Genomic DNA, 14,887 nt, shown 5'->3' on the forward strand with positions numbered 1-14,887 from the left:
TTTCTAAATCTTTTCTTTTCTTTTTTTTTTTTTTTTGGCCAGTCCTGGGGATTGGACTCAGGGCCCGAGCACTGTCCTGGCTTCTTCTTGCTCAAGGCTAGCGCTCTGCCACTTGAGCCACAGCACCACTTCTGGCCATTTTCTGTATATGTGGTGCTGGGGAATTGAACCCAGGGCCTCATGTATACGAGGCAAGCACTCTTGCCACTAGGCCATATCCCCAGCCCCTTTCTAAATCTTTTCATGTCCTTACGAATGGGGCAATGCCATTCTTTCTGATAGAAGCATAGAATTCCATTGTGTATATGTACCACATTTTCCTGATCCATTCAAATATTGAAGGGCATCTGTGTTGATTCCATATTTAGCTATGGTAAATAATGCTGCTATGAATATGGTTGTGCTGGTAGCTCTAGTGTGGCCTTGGTTGTGATTCTTTGGGTAAATGCCCAGAAGTGGGGTTGATGGGTCGTAGGGGAGCTCTATGTTTAGCCTTTTGAGGAACCTCCGTACTGCTTTCAAGAGTGGTTGAATAAATCTACACTCCTACCAACAGTTCAGTAGTGTTCATCTCTACCAGCAACTATGGTTATTAGTTTTCTTAATGATAGCCATTCTTATTGGGGTGAGATAGAATCTCAATGTTGTTTTGATTTGCATTTTTTTTATGGCCAGGGATGTTGAGCACTTCTTGGTGTATCTCGTGGCCATTCTCATTTCCTCTTCAGAGAAGGCTCTCTTTAAGTTTAATAGCTATGTACATGTCATCACAGATGACGATGCTAAGAGCAATTATCTCCCAAATATGGAAACAGTGGTTTATCATTGATGTTACTTTCAAAGTGTTATGTGAAATTATTTTTTTCTTCTGTCCCTGTTGTCACTGTGTTTGATTCTGGTATCCTGGATTTTTTATATATGTCTGTCTGAATTAGGAAAGGAAAGGGGAATATTAAAATGGTGAGACAAAGGGTAAAAGGAAAACGGGTGCAACAGCAATACTTACAAGACAATATGTTGTAAACTAACTGTATAAGTTGCGGGGGGGTGGGGTTGGGGAGGAGAGAAAGTGGGAAAAAATGAGGGAGGGGGTATCAAGTTGGACAAGAAAAATGTATTCACGTCCTAAGTTATGTAGCTGTAACCCTCCTGTACTTCACCTTGACAATAAAAATAATCAACTCTAGTGAATTACAGGCTTGATTTTAAGAAGCTACATGAAGGCTCTGGAAAAACGTTATTATACTTTGAAAAGCAGAAAACAAAACCATAGTTCAAATTCTTTTACTTTTTATTTTAGGACTCAAATCTTCCAGTTATATAATCTAGGTATTAGTCAGGCTTGACGTGACTTTCCAAGTTTTTTTTTTTTTAATACTTATGCTTCCTCTCTTCTATCCTCTTACCTTCTGATAAATAAACATGTGCAGATGATCAAACCCTTGGTTAGAAAATGAACACTCCCCAGTTCTAAATACAGTTACTTCTATAGGAAAACCAACTGTTCTGTTAAAATTCTAGGCGGACTGACCTAGATCTCCAAGCGGAAAGGTTTGCTGGGACGCGTGCACCCCACGCACACCTGTGCACTGTGGGTTATTTCAACAGATGGTGACTGTGACACAGCAAGCTCTCCGTGCAAACTGGCAGAGAGCAGAGCTCAAGAGGAAGCAAGCTAGGGTGGAAACAGCCTCACCGCGGACCTCTGAGAATTTTAATTAAAGCGCAGAACAAAATTCAGAGTGCTTGGCTACACTTACTCGGAATATTAATTGAATATTAGTATTGGTGGCTTGTTGCTATGATACTGACGGTAGGGAGGGCTGAGGAATTTTTGAAAAGCACCTTATAGTTTAAGTTTCTGGGTGTGGATTTAGCCTGGACATTTGGAACGATCTGAAAAGAGAAAGTAAGGCAGGGGCAATGTTTCGCTGTGTTTTGTTGGGTAGGCAAGCTGTAGGATTTGGGTGTTTTTCTTTGTCCTTCTGTAATGTTATTCTACAGCTACAGCATTAGTTTAGTGGATGTCAAGAGAGCATTTGGAGTCACAATTAGCTTCCTAAATCTATGGATCTGGAAACTCAAAAATTCCTGATGGTGACACACTGGACAGGTCTGAGATCTTGGGGCGAGCTGACATCTGCTGTGGGCACTGAACCCTGAACAGCCAGAGCCACAGATCAATGTGGGCACAATACTTGCCGCAACCGCCCCTCTGCCTCCACCTCCCCATATGCCCTACCACAAGGAGAACTGGGCGGATTTAAGGACCAGTCGCTTGGAAACCGTGTCCCAAGGAAGGGAGCTATGGGAAGGTGTCATTACCTCTTTGACTTGGCGGACTGTTGCTAATTTGTGGGTTACATAGCCTAGGGCTCTCCCAGTATTTTCAAAATACTATTATTAGAAATAATTAGAAATAGCATGCAGTCACATTTGTTTTGTTGTCCAAATCATCTTCTGTTTTCCCTTTGTTTCTGATTCCTTTTTTAAATCATGAGAAAGGGATCACTTTACACACACACACGCACATGCACATGCACACGCACACGCACGCACAGAGAGAGATAAATTGTAGTAAGCTCACTTTCTCAGAAAATTGCATGTGGAACAGAACTGCATTTCAGTAGGTGCTACTGTATGTCATAAACTATATTCCCTGAAAATATGATGATTTTTAATTTTTTTCACTTTTCTTATTCTATACACATAGATTCTCTGTCACTAAAATGAGAACATGTTGTTCTTTTGGCTGCAGCGTAAAAATAAAACTCTACTTCAAGGAATTGAAACAAACGTAAATCATCTTCAAATAATAATAGCAACCAGGCATTGGTGACTCATACCTGTAATCCTAGCTATTCAGGAGATTGAGAACTGAGGATCATGGTTTGAAGCCAGCCTGGGCAGGAAAGTCTGTGAGACTCTTATAGCCAATACATTACCAAAAAAGAGAGAAGTGGAGTTGATGGCTCAAGTGGTAGAGTGCTAGCCTTAAGCAAAAAGGAGCTCAGGGACAGTACCCAGGCCCCAAGTTCAAGCCCCAAGACTGGCAAAATAATAATAATAAACAATAATAAATATACAAGAAGCAAAAACTAGTATACTTTATATACATACAAAGAAATATGCTAACAAATAGCTTATGCATGATTTGGAAGCAAACTACACATGCACACACACACATACACACATCTGAGAGATCTGGATATTTCTCTGTGCATTATGCATCCTTCTAAATGTATACATTGCACTGTCTCTGCTGTGCTTATGTGATTCATAGATTGCCAGTGGCATTCTAATGGAATTCAGAATGCTTTGGCATTCTACTAACTTAATGGTTAAACAACATAATGTGTCATATGCTATTAGCAAGACGACACCTATTAGCTTTTCTGAATCTTTTTCTGTAAACACACTTTAAAACACTGCCAAAATGGAGGGTTTTGTGCCTACTGAGGCCACCCACATTTGAGAAGCATGGAGCCAGCCTGTGGGTGCAGTTCTGTAATTCATTTGGAATCCCTGCTTTTAAAGTAGCTAAATCCTCATACCTTTTCTCTTTCTTTCTTGGTTTTTGTGGCTGCAGTTGTAACCACTGTGCCATCAGAGTGAAGTGGCGTGTGTATATGTTTTTATGGTCTTCCTCCACTGGTGGGTTATTCTTGCTATAATAACATTATTATGGTCAGATAATAAAATTAGTGGGTTCTTTATCAGCAGGTAAACTTCTGTCATTAATATTTACTGGTGGCCACTTTTCTTCTGATAAACCTGTAATGTTTCAGTAGCTTTTAGACAAGCACTTGACCATCAGTAAATCTACTCGATCACTCACAGACTTGCAATGAGTAAGATTACTCTTGTGCTGCCCTCTCCCAAGCCTGGGATAAATGGAGTATTAATCACGACCTGCCGCATTCTGTCTTGGTATGTGACTAAATTGAAAGTCTGTATTATCAGATTGGGAAGACACTCCTGTGAGAAAACAATGAGGTATGTAAAATTCATTGAAACTCGTGTTAGTTACTACAAGGGAATTCGCTCCCATGAGCTACTGGCATCTGACTACAACTCTTAAAACAATGCCTTGGAGCCGGGCACCAGTGGCTCACACCTGTAATCCTAGCTACTCAGGAGGCTGAAATCTGAGGATCATGGTTTGAAGCCAACCCCGTCAGAAAAGTCCCCATGAGACTCTTCTCTTAAATTAACCACCCAACACCGGAAGTGGAGTTGTGGCTCAAAGTGGTAGCCCTAGTCTTGGGTGCAAAAGCTCAGGGACAGCTCCTAGGCCCCAAGTTCAAGCCCCATGACCAGAAAAAAAAGATAACATTCTCTGTATGGTATGTAATATCCTAAATGTCACAACTCTGAGACATTGGTAAGAGGGATGAAAAAGAGACACAACAGAAAGTAAGTTCCAGAGAAAATTAACACTATGGAATTGGGAAGTTGTATTAGTGAACATAGGTAATGCTTAGAAGTGATCAACAAAATAGTCTTTTGTTCATATTTTAATAGACAATGCATTTTTTACATTACAACTTATATCCCATATAAATTTAATGTAAATTTAAATGTAGATTGATTTTGTTTGAGTTTAAATTTTAATTCTGTCAACGGTAATGCAAAGACTTATTAGATACTAAGAAAGGTTTTCTTTTCAAAGATAAATTTACTAATGTGGCAGTTGTATTGCTTTGACTTTTTTGTTAAAATGTCAAAACATTTTTATTCTGTTTTATAATTCTTTCCAAGTTACAAAAAAGAATATTTAATAGTTTGTTGTTAAAACATCTATTGCACTTACAAATGTGGCCATCAGTGATGATGTAATATTTAAAGTAGTAACTCATAGCAAAAGCAAATTGGTGCTGGCACAAGAGCAGGCCTGAGGCCCAATGGAATAGAGCTGAAGACCTAGAAATGAACTCAGAGACCTATGACCACCTAATCCTTGATACGGGAGTCCAAAAAAATAGGATGGGAGAAAGTCTCTTCAACACCTGTAAACAACACCTGTAACAAACTAAAGCTAGATCCTTATATATCATCCTGCACCAGAATAAATTCCAAATGGATCAAAGACCTCGGAGTAAAAGCAGATACCCTGAAAACATTACAGGAAGAAATAGGAGAAACACTTGGGCTCCTTGGCACAGATCAAGACTTTCTTAATAAAGGCCAAGAAGCACAACAAATCAAAGAAAGATTTCACAAATGGGATTTCATCAAACTGCAGAGCTTCTGCACGGCAAAGGACATAGCTAGCAAGGTAAATAGAAAGCCCACAGATTGTGGGAACATTTAGATTCTACCTCATCCCAGTTAGAATGGCTATTACCCAGAAAACTAATAGCAACAGATGCTGGCAGAGTTGTGGCCAAAAGGCATCCCTACTACACTGTTGGTGATAGTGTAAGTTTGTTCAACCACTCTAGTGTGGAGGTTCCTCAAAAGGCTAAATGTAGAACCACTCTATGACCCATCATCCCCACTCCTGGGCATTTACCCAAATGACCACAGCCCCAAGACCACATTAAAGCTACTAGCACAACCATGTTCATTGCAGCATTATTTACTATAGCTAAAATATGGAACCAACCCAGATGCCCCTCAGTAGATGAATGGATCAAGAGAATGTGGTATATATACACAATGGAATTCTATGCTTCTATCAGAAAGAATGACATCGTCCCATTCAGAAGGAAATGGAAAGACTTGGAAAAAAGCATATTAAATGAAGTGAGCCAGACCCAAAGAAACGTACATGGTTTCCCTCATTTGTAATAATTAGTATCTTTCTAGGATAGTCCTAGCAGATGATGACAATAGCTCAATGGCTATGTGCATATATGATCCTATTAGATGATGCTAAGCAAAATGAACTCCAAGATATGGAATGAGATTTTTCATTGTTATTTTTAATGTGCAGTGTGAAATTATTTCTTTTTTTCTTTCCTATGGTTTATCCCCTGGTGTCACTGTATTTGATTTTGGTAACCTGGGTATTGTATATATGTTTATCTGAATTAGGGAAGGGAAGGAGAACTTGAAAATGGTGAGACAAAGGACAAAGGGTGAATCAATGCAACAGCCATATGCACAAGACAATATGTTGGAAATTATCTGTACAACGTGGGGGAGGGGGTTGGGAGGGAAAATGAGAGAAAAATAAGGGAGGGGTAACAAGTTTGACAAGAAATATACTCACTACCATATTTATATAACTATTTTTTAACTGTATTTTTAACTGTATATTTTATAACTGTAGCCCTTCTGTACACCACCTTGAAAATAAAAATAAATTTAAGAAAGCAAAATTACAATTGAATTCTAACTTTTTAATTATAAAACCCCCTCTGGTATAGAAAAGTCTATAGATTGTCTATTTTTTTGAAATGTGATAAACTAAAAATAGCACCCCAGGAGAAATGGGAAATGGCTCGCGCTCCAGAAACCTCTGGCAGGCCCTTTTCTACTTAAATTTTTTCGCTTTTTATGGTAATCAGCTTCCTCCTTTGCTTTATATTTTTTACTAGTAAGTGTGTGATTCAAAATAATACAGTTTTGTCTATCTTGAATTTTATATAAAGTAAATTATGCAGTGTGTAATATTTTGGTCTGTTTCTTCTGCTTAATTTAATATTTACTCTTTTAAAAATATTATTGTAAAGGTGGCGTACAGAGGGGTTACAGTTAAATAAGTAAGGTCATGAGTACGTTTCTTTTTGAACAGTGTCATACCCTCCCTTCTCTAGTTATCTTCTCCTCCTCCCTTCCCCTCTGCCCCTGGATGATTTCATTCTGGTTTTGAAGGTGGTTTCTACCTGTTTACTTTTACTGCTATATAGTAGCATATTGTAAAAGTATACCACAATTTATTTTTCTGTTCTGCCAACAAACAGTTCAAAATAGAAAACGATACCAGAATACCTACAGATGAGTAAGTAAAATTATATGGCGGGGAGACCGTTTCTACATACCATAAACATCTTTTAAGATGTACTGTTGTCTATACCCACCATATTGACAAAAATTATCATTTAAAATCACTTATTTGTTCACTGCCTAGTCCAAACATATTGAAGTCGGTATGCCATTACTTTCAAATCAGTGTAAGTGTGTGAGATACAGGTTCACGTTAAGTTCAAGAACTATGGACCTGACATGATTCCTAAGAACTCCAACAGTTTAACGGTTAGACTCCAACCAGGTGTCAATAAATACCATAAATAACGATAGCATGCCCATGAGATGAGATCTGCCCGGCTCTTCTGTATCTGCAGAGGGGAGAAGCTCTCATGGAATTATAGCTCATGGAACACATATGGGAAAAGATGCTGTCTCTGTATGTCCCAACGAATATCATGGTTTTGAAAATGAACTATGGAACTTGGGAGGGGGGTCAGGAGGGGAAAAGTGGGAGAAAATCAGGGAAGGGATGACACTGTTCAAAAAGACATGTACTCATTACCTGGCTTACGTAACTGTACATCATGTTTATAACACCAAATTAAAAAATAAAAAATACTTTGGAAAGTACTTGCAGGAGGAAATTGTCAATAGTCTGACATATTCAGATGGTGTACTCCTCTTCCAACTGTCTTCTGGTTGTCAGGGGAACAGAAGGAGCAGGAAAGAAGAGAACAAAGACAATGGGGGAGCGTGTGTGTGTGTGTGTGTGTGTGTGTGTGTGTGTGTGTGTGTATTTCTGTATTTCTGTGTGATTATTTTTTAAAATATAGACAGTGAAGGGGGAGAGGAGAAGGGTGCAGTGAAGAATTGATTATATAGACCACAAAATTGAAGCATGTAAGGGAAAGGGTGGGTAGGAAGGGGATGAGATTGTTTAAGGGGCTGACACAGATCAAGATGCATTGTATTCATATACTACTTTGTTAAATGATGTACAGTTGGTTCAAGATAACTTTTACAAAAGGGAAAAAATGGAGTTGGAGCACAGGACTAGAATTAGGGCTTTGGGATTAGATTTGAATGTTGAGTCACCTATCTGTCTTTTCTGTGTTGATCATACAGACTTTCTTCAAAGAATAGCTTTTACTGTATGGAGAAGGTAACAGTGATTGATAGTGCCATGTCCTCATAGCTATTTTTATTTGGGGAGATATAACTTATATTCCGGTGGGAAGTTCGTCTGTTAAAAACAGAAATGAGACAGACCATGTAACAGCCTACCTTCCATAAAATTGGCAGTTTCTCTGCCACCCGCTCAGCACGCTGCCCCCGCTCCTGCCGTAGGGTTCATTGGCTGTGTTGGGGAAAGAAGCAGCTGGCAGCTCCATGCAAACTTCCTCTACAAGAAGTAGGCTTCGCTTCAGGAAATGCCTGTTAGAGCCTCAGGAAGACAATTGCATTACAATCTCAGTGATATCCCATCCTCCAGGAAAGTGGTTGGAAATGTTTCCATTGATACCCTTTATAATGGAAGTCCTTATCAAGAATTCTTACTTCAGGAAATCTTTTAAAAGGGGCAGATACCTAGCTCAAACATTGGCTGCTAATTGCTTTGCTCTCTGTTTATTTAAATTTGCATTTGCATTCTATGATTTGTTCATTAAATAAATATCTCCTGCAACAAATAATTTGAGAAATATGCATCTAAATGTGACAGGTATGCAAGTTCCTATAGATGGATGAAGGGTCACCGGTGGAGAGAAGTTGAACTGGGCTTAGAGGTTTATCAGTAACGGAGTGTGTTACTAGACTTTAAAAAACAAAACAGAATGAAACCCTCAGGATATTGGCTCCATCATGATATCATTACAAACTCAGGAATTCTCTTTAATAAGAAGCCCAGTGCCTGCAGGGTTATGTATTTCTGAATTGGTAGCGGTACCTTTGGACATGTGCATAATACTGAATAGATTAGATTACAGGTTATTTCTGAATCCATAAAATATGGCTTGAATCAAGAAAATGGATTCTTGTAGAGAAACTGGGATTGATCAAAACTTTATGAGGCAAAGCTAGTAAAATTCTCTTAATGAGCCCTTTTCACAATTATTTGAGTTTGGTCAGAAACTTCTACATTTGGTTGCTTGGGCTGATAGAGCATCCAAATTGCTGTCAAGTGCCACTAGTCTATGAAAACTTCAGACATTTTCATGATTAAAACACAAACCAGAAATGTGATTCTTTAAGAATTTTCTCAGTTCGAATTCCACTGTGAATATGAGTTATTTCTAGCAGCACTTAAAAATTAAATTTAGAAAAGAAGCACTTTAACAATCCAAGTAAAAACAATGGAATGTTCTCTTCTATCTTTTTCCAGACATATTCTTAACACCTATATGTACACCATGCAATTAATTTTCAGTCCTTGATTGTGTAGGTGACTTAATTTATTCATAACTTCTAAAATTTCCCCTAGAGCAGTGTGGTATTCCAAAGTCAAGCTAAAATGTGGGGAAATAGCTCAATGTACCTACCCCATCAAACCCACTCAGAATAGACTTTCAGCTCTCTTCCAGTGAATAGCTGAGTGAGTCCCAGTGCCGTGTGACCCATACTGGAGCTTGAGGCAGAAGAACAAGTTAGTTATACTGAATCTATATTTAGTTGAGATCGTGAGGCTTCGTTCAGTATGGATTGCTTGAATTGATGGGGATGAGTTTACCTATTACACTAACACAATGACACTCTTGTCACACACACCGGAATACCTCATCGGTCACACATCCCACCCCTGCTTTGGAACAGGCATCCGTCCCAGTGTCACCAACACATCGGTAACGGGATAGGAAGCTTCTTCTCGGTAGTTGCTAACCTTTCAGAAATACCATTTTCCTCCCATGTCAGGCTTGTGATGTTAGCAACTCAAGAGGCTGAGTTCAGAGGATCACGATTGCAAAGAAAAGTCAGAGATTGGGAGGCCGATACACAAATGCCTCCCTAGAATAAGCTGCCTTTCCATGACCCGGACGAACCGAGAGAAATCGGAATGGACAGATACGGGGCAGACAATTGGTTTACAGTATTCAGTTGCCTTTGGTGAATGGAAATTTTTCTTCTTATAACTTGAATTGCTATCATCTTTCCTTTTAGAAAAAAAAAAGTCAGAGAAATCCTTATCTTCAAATTACCCAGAAAAAAGCCAGAAGTAGAGCTGTGGCTCAAATGGCCAAGTGCCAGCCTTGACCAAAAAGGCGAAAGGACAGCATCCAGGCTCCGTGTTCAGACCCTACTATGGCACAACAAAAAGTAAAAATATTGTATTTTTTCAATAATTTGACACATTGGTTTTGCATATTTTAATGCTCCTGAAATTCGGATATGTTTCATAATAAATAGCATCTTATAATTCCTGTTTTTCTTTTCTTTCCCTTAGTATAGAGTTTGAACTCAGGACCTTGTGCTTTATACTTTGTTACTTGAGCCATGCCTCCAGCCCAGCCTTTTGCTCGTTCATTTGGACATAGTCTTCCGCCCACATACTTTTCTTCCTAGACTGGCCTGGAGCCAAGAATCCTCAGGACCTTTGTCTCCCGAGTAGCTAGTATCACAGGCATGAGCTACCAGTGCTCAGCTCTTGTGTATTTTGTCATTCGTTCTGTTTCCCAGTCGCTGCAGTGCTGTGTTCACAATAGCACCGTATGTAGGAATACTGTCTGATTTTGTTCTGAGCATCTCTACACCGAGAACATTTTGTTTGGGCAATGCTATGTATCTCAGTAGCTTCTATACTTTTGTAATTCCATATTGGTTGCTTAGGAAATTATATATATATAATTTCTAAATAAATATGGATTACAAACATATTTTGTCAAAGTGCAGCTCATGTAGAAACAAGAATAGTAAAAAAAAAGCCAGTTGCAAGAAAGCCAGTACATTTTTTTATTGAATGAAATGAATACACATACATTTAATTTAGATTGCTTTGAGTGGTCCCTCTTACAGAGTTCTAATACTAGATAGGGAACTCAGCCTTGGTTATGCTCTACCCAGAGAGAGAATCCAATGTCTGCCTTCTCCTCGCGTGTCTTATTGCCACTCCGAGATCCTGGCTAAGCACGTGGGGTGTGACCCGTCGAAACTCGCTGAGGAGTCCCGAGGCCACACTGGCTGGGGTTCAGCTGGGAGATCCAAAGAAGCAGATCAGGAAACCCAAATTAGTACTGGGTTGAAGCCAGGGGCTTGAATATGAAAATACTACCAAGAGAGAAACCTAAAGGTTGCAGCAAGGGTGAACATGGATGTATGAAACATTTTTGTGTTTTGGCTTATGGTTTTCTCAAATGACAATGAGTTTGTTGGAATGTAACCCCGTCAAAAGTTAAAAGGCTTTGAGTTTCTCTTAGGTCTAATAGGAAGAGGTTAGCCTAGTCCAATTAGAGAAAGTCTAAGTACTTGGCTTTATGAGAAAGTACATTTTATCGGGGGATGGAAAGTTCCTATCGATGTTTACAGCGCGAGGCGATTTGGAATTAAACGCAGAATTATGCTGTGCAGATAACTTTCATTGGAGAGGCAGTGTCTGGTGCCTAATGAACACAACAAGCAACGGTTACGGCAAAGCGTAGACTGGGCTGTGGGAGCTCAGAGAGGAAGATTGTGCCCCGGGGGACCGGATGAAAAGTGGACCGGCGGTGCTTGTGGCAAGCTCTGGGTGTAGCATTGAGGGGTGGCCCTGAGGGCGGGTGCCAGATACTGACAGGGTGAGAGGTGTGAGGGGAATCTGGACAGCAGCCTAGGGGAAGACGTTAGTAACTCGTAAGGATCGGCGCTGCCAGGCGCGGTGCTCCCCCCTTCCCTTCTGATTCCTTGAAAGACCAGAGGACTTGCTTAGTGGCAGGGGCGGCAGAGGCGGCGTGAGACTCCCTCTTGATGTTTGACACCTGGGCGGCCAGGCAGGAGAGACGAGGGGAGACTCGAGAGGGGGCTGGCTGGAGGGAAGAGGGCCTGCGCACGTACGGCACGTAAGAGATGTGTAAGAAGCAGTGCAGTGACCAACATCAATCTCAGACAACGCATTAATGCTTTTATATGGGCCGGGTGTTGATGGCTCGCGCCTGTCATCCTAGCTACTCAGTAGCTGAGCTCTGAGGATCACAGTTCAAAGCCAGCCGGAGCAGGAAAGTCCTACGGACTCCAAAGGAGCCACAAGTGTCGCTGTTTCTCAAGTGGTAGAGTGCTAGCCACCAGCAAAAGAAGCTCAAGGACCATGCCTACGCATTCCCTGTGGTCACTGTATTTGATTTTGGTACTGTAAGCATTTTATATATGTTTATCTGAATTAGGGAAGGGAAGTAGAACATCAAAATGGTGAGACAGGGGCTGGGAATATGGCCCAGTGGCAAGAGTGCTTGCCTTGTATACATGAAGCCCTGGGTTCAATTCTCCAGCACCACATTTGTAGAAAACGGCCAGAAGTGGCGCTGTGGCTCAAGTGGCAGAGTGCTAGCCTTGAGCGGGAAGAAGCCAGGGACAGTGCTCAGGCTCTGAGTCCAAGCCCAGGACTGGCAAAAATAAAAAATAAAAAAATAAAAAAAAATGGTGAGACGAAGGATAAAGGGTGAGCCAGTGCAACAAGTAATACAAGACAATAGGTTGGAAATTAACTGTACAACTCAGTGGGAGGAGATGGGGGGAAGGTGGGAGAAAAATGAGGGAGGGTAACAAGTTTGACAACAAATGTACTCACTACCTTAAGTATGTAACTCCTCAGTATATCACCTTGACAGTAAAATTAATTAATTAAAAAAATTACTTGGCTGCAGATGTATAGGTGACTTTTCAGCTCTATATTCTGTCACATTTGTCTATATTTGTGTATTTATGCCAGTATAACCAGGTCTTCCCTCCCTCCCTCCCTTCCTTCCCTTTCTCCTTCCATTCACCCTTCCCTTCTTTCCTTCCCTCCCTTCCTTCCCTCCCTCCCTCCCTCCCTCCCTCCCTCCCACCCTCCCTCCCTCCCTCCTTTCCTCTTCTCTCTCCCTTCCTTCCTCTTCTCTCTCCCTCTCTTTCTCCTTTTTTTCTCTGCTGGGTGCTAGGGCTTGAGCTCAGCTATCTTCCTCAGCACTGGTTGGTCTACCATTTGAGCAACTCCTCTTCTGGATTTTTTTCTGGTTAATTAGAGTAGGAATCTTGTAGACTTCTCTACCTGGGCTGACTCCAAACCAGGATCTAGTCTCACCCTCTTGAGTAGCTTGGATTGTAAGAGTGAGTCATTGGCACCCACAGCCAATACTGTTTTGGTTATTACAGATTTGTTATATGTTTTAAAGACAGGTCGTGAACTGCCTTCTGCTTTACTTCGTTCTTCTTTGCTTTTGTTTGTGTGTTTTGGCTCTGTATAAGATTGAAGATACACATTCCTTTTTTAAATTAGAAATTTGGTTTGTTCTCAGATTTCTATCTAGTTCTTTGTCAGTGCTGACCTTTGAACTCGGCCTCATGCACTGAGTTCTTTGTACTATTAGATGTAGCACTAGTATATTTGAGATTCTTTTGCTTTCTGCTGTTAATTGACTTTTTAAATGAATAAATGATATTTTCCTCCTTGAATTTTTTTTTTGCTTGTTTTCTTTTTTTTTTTTTTTTGGCCGTCTTGGGGCTTAAACTCAGGGCCTGAGCACTGTCCCTGGCTTCTTTTTGCTCAAGGCTAGCACGCTACCACTTGAGCCACAGCGCCACTTCCAGCTTTTTATATATATGCGGTGCTGAGGAATCGAACCCAGGGCTTCATGTACATGAGGAAAGCACTCTACCACTAGGCCACATTCCCAGCCCCTCCTCTTTGAATTTTTGTAGAAACTTGAAAGCTTTGGCACATCCCTTTAAAGTTGACCCATTTAAGCATTTGCAACATAATTTGAGAGAATTGTTATGAAAATGTGGAATTGCTAATGTTGGGATCAGAAACAAATTACATTACTTCAAATATGTCCTAAGAATTTTCCTGATGTGAATTTGAAATTAATATTTAGACTAGATTTAGTTTAATTAATATAAATAGAAAGTAATCATTAATTTTGGTGAAAATAAAACCTTGAGAAAGTGGATTAAAAACCTCTTTGTGTCTTCATAAACTTAGTGACCATAATTTGACATACTGCTTTTTATTCATCATTAGGAAAATTTGTAATCTGCTACTTGCAATTTATACTGACCCATAATTAGAGTCCATGCACTGGAAATGGTTTTAGGAGTTTTGAAATACAACATTTTTGGTTTGATCTTCTCTGTTCATAAGACTTTTGTAAAAAGTATGGCTCATTTGTAGGCATACTGACTACTAACACAAGTTGCTTCTAGATGTCTTAAGCAACATCACTCCCTAACCAAAACTGAAAAGATTATGTACTGGGAAATATCAGCAAAAGACTTTTTCATGGATTACTCAGTACGTATTTTATGTGATGGTTAATATATAGCAAATAAACAGTCCAACTGCGTATGAACACATGCATATTTTTATACTTCAAATGATAGGAATAGACAAAGTCACTTCTGGTACTGTATCTCATATTCATGGATGTTGGTGAAACTCAGTCTAGACAGACCAGAGGAACTGAATCTTGATGATCTAATTGTGAACTGTGTCCTTTTTTTGCATTGATTATTATTTTTTTCTTAGTTATTGTCAAAGTGATGTACACAGAGGTTACAGTTTCATACGTTAGGCCTTGGGTACATTTCTTGTACTGTTTGTTACCTCCTCCCTCATTCCCCCTTCCCCCTCTCCTTTTCCCTCTCCCTCCATGACTTGTTCAGTTGGTTTACACCAAACAGTTTTGAAAGTATTGCTTTTGTAGTCATTTGTCTTTTTATCCTGTGTATCTCGATTTTGGTATTCCCTTTCACTTTCCTAGTTCTAATACCAGTATACACGGTTTACAATGTACTCAGGATACAGTGATAG

The 14,887-nt window shown here is 39.9% G+C and overlaps 1 protein-coding gene and 1 non-coding gene across 2 annotated transcripts in view; both read left to right on the forward strand.

Moving 5' to 3' along the window:
- Camk4 (calcium/calmodulin dependent protein kinase IV) overlaps positions 1-14,887 on the forward strand; it is a 158,254-nt gene that overhangs the window by 51,954 nt on the left and 91,413 nt on the right. The gene's annotated exons all lie outside the window — the stretch shown is intronic.
- LOC125340247 lies at positions 9,893-9,992 on the forward strand. Its single transcript, XR_007208727.1, has one exon. It is a non-coding gene; the product is annotated as a small Cajal body-specific RNA 8 (non-coding RNA).

Source organism: Perognathus longimembris, chromosome 22, assembly GCF_023159225.1.
Source record: "Perognathus longimembris pacificus isolate PPM17 chromosome 22, ASM2315922v1, whole genome shotgun sequence".
Classification (NCBI taxonomy): domain Eukaryota; kingdom Metazoa; phylum Chordata; class Mammalia; order Rodentia; family Heteromyidae; genus Perognathus; species Perognathus longimembris.